Source organism: Sorex araneus, chromosome 1, assembly GCF_027595985.1.
Source record: "Sorex araneus isolate mSorAra2 chromosome 1, mSorAra2.pri, whole genome shotgun sequence".
Lineage (NCBI taxonomy): Eukaryota > Metazoa > Chordata > Mammalia > Eulipotyphla > Soricidae > Sorex > Sorex araneus.
The window spans coordinates 154,065,905-154,068,351 of NC_073302.1; the positions used below are offsets into that span (position 1 = coordinate 154,065,905).

General features: G+C 42.5%; 1 pseudogene; it reads left to right on the top strand.

The window, feature by feature from the left end:
* The first annotated feature begins 884 nt into the window (after positions 1 to 884).
* Positions 885 to 1,666, top strand: LOC101541012 (ubiquitin-conjugating enzyme E2 variant 2-like; annotated as a pseudogene).
* Positions 1,667 to 2,447: the final 781 nt, after the last annotated feature.

Below are 2,447 nucleotides of genomic sequence, written 5' to 3' on the forward strand. Positions count from 1 at the left end.
GGTTTTCAGCTGCTGGGGCTCTGTTGGGGTGGATGAAAATCTACTAGTTCTTTAATTGACCCTGACCTATGACTTCCGCACTTGGCAGCCTCCTCTGCTATTTTTGGTTGTACACTGTTAGGTAAAAATGCCTCAGGTGAAGAAAACAATGGATCAGGCCTGAAGGCCCGGTGAAACAAAACAAACCCCTGAGACCCAAGATGAGGTTCTAACCTAAACCCTGGCCCAGCTCAGTTCTTGACTCTTGCATGCCCTTGAGTACTTCAGCTCACTGGACTCCTCTGCTATAAAATGAGCTGGACTAGATGTGCCATTTGGTCCCTCTTGCTCAAACCTTCATCGATTCTGTGGAACTCCTTGTCTTGCTTTTACAGACCTTTTGGAACCATGGAGAAAAGAGCTGGACAGCAAGTGGCACCTTGCAGGGCTTTAACTGGATGCTGACCACTTTCCCCTCTCTTGGACTATTGGCCACTGAGTAGTTCATTCTTCACAGGGCCCCTAAATGGGTCCATTAAACCCAACTTAGTGGGAAGGCAGAGAAGTGCCTTGGTGCAAGCAGAACTGCAGAGAATTCTTGGCCTCTTACTCCTTTGCTCCTCCCTCGCTTTATGCCTGCCAACCCAGGGAACCATTTGCAGGCTGAGCAGAGGAATCTGCGGAATGTTTAATTGTTCTGTGATTTGCCACAAGCCATTTTGAATAAAACTTGGTTATCTTATTCCCTAAAGAAAACCAAGCTTGAAGTCTAAAAACTGTACTTTATACTATTTGCAAGGAATGAAAACGAAAAATGTTAATGCCCCTACACACACATGCAAAAGGTAAGATTTAAAAAAAAAAAATCATTGACACGTGGCTGTGTGTGCGGTGGCGTCCGGCTGCAGGAGAAGATGGCGGTCTCCACAGGAGTTAAGTTTCCTCGTAATTTTTGCTTGTTGGAAGAACTTGAAGAAGGACAAAAAGGAGTAGGCGATGGTACGGTTAGCTGGGGACTTGAAGACGATGAAGATATGACACTTACAAGGTGGTCAGGCATGATTATTGGGCCACCAAGGACGAATAATGAAAACAGAATATATGGCCTGAAAGTAGAATGTGTACCTAAATACCCAGAAGCTCCTCCATCAGATAGATTTGGTTTTTTTGTTTGTTTGTTTGTTTTTGCTTTTTGGGTCACACCTGGCGATACACAGGGGTCACTCCTGGCTCTGCACTCAGGAATTATCCCTGGCGGTGCTCAGGGGACCATATGGGATGCTGGGAATCGAACCTGGGTCGGGCTGCATGCAAGGCAAATGCCCTACCTGCTGTGCTATCTCTCCAGCCCCCTCCATCAGTTAGATTTGTAACCAAAATTAATATGAATGAATAAATAATTCCAGTGGAATGGTGGCTGCATGGAGCATACCAGTGTTAGCGAAATGGCAAAATTCATATAGCATTAAAGTTGTACTTCAAGAGCTAAGATGTCTAATGATGTCCATAGAAAATATGAAGCTTCCACAGCCACCAGAAGGACAAACATACAACAATTAATTTTAATGAATCTCAAACATCTTAAATCAACAACCTTCTACTCATGTTAATGTCTTGATTAAATATCACAATGCAAAATACCCACACATTAAGTAAAAGAATTCCAGCTGGCAAAACATGACCTGGAAATTTATAAGAATGTATGTACACCCATTATGGGTGCTGATTAGTAGTAGTATCAAAAGTAAGTTCAGGATTGTTTCAATACCTATATTTATAATTTTTTTAAAATGTCGTGGGGAGGTCAATGAATTTCTGTTAAAAGCCATTCTTGTGTGTTACATGTAACAGACATGGTAAATATTTGTTTACAGTCTTTGACAAACCATGCTTAAGTGAAATCAACAAAAAGGAAACAGATGTATGGCTGTGTGATTTTGAGATTAAAGTTAGTCTTGAAATGTAAATAAAATGTGGAATATGTCCTCAGGAAAAAAAAAATCATTATCATCATTCAATCTCTGACTCTGCATATGGTTCCCTGAGCACCATCGAGAGTAACCCCTGGGCATAGAGCCAGGAGTTACCCCTGAGCAAAGCCAGATATGGCCTAAGACCCAAAAAAGAAACAACAACAACAACCCCCCCACAGACAAAGCTGATCTGTCCTTCGAGAAGTCAGAACAGTTGCTCTCCTTATGGTCATTAAAAGACCGGAAGAAAGCAGGGGTTTCTTGTACCCTGGGACCAATCTGTTTCTCGGGACTCCTTAAATGGATAGATGCACTATGCAAAATTTCACAAACTCTTATATAATGTGTGCTTTTTTGGGTTTGGTGTTTGGCCCTACCCAACAGAGTCCAGGGCTTACTCCTGGCTCAGCTGTGTGCAAGGCAAGCACCCTACCTGCTGTACTATCGGCGCTGGCTCAACAAGTGCTCTTTTTATGGGCATATAATTGTTCAAAA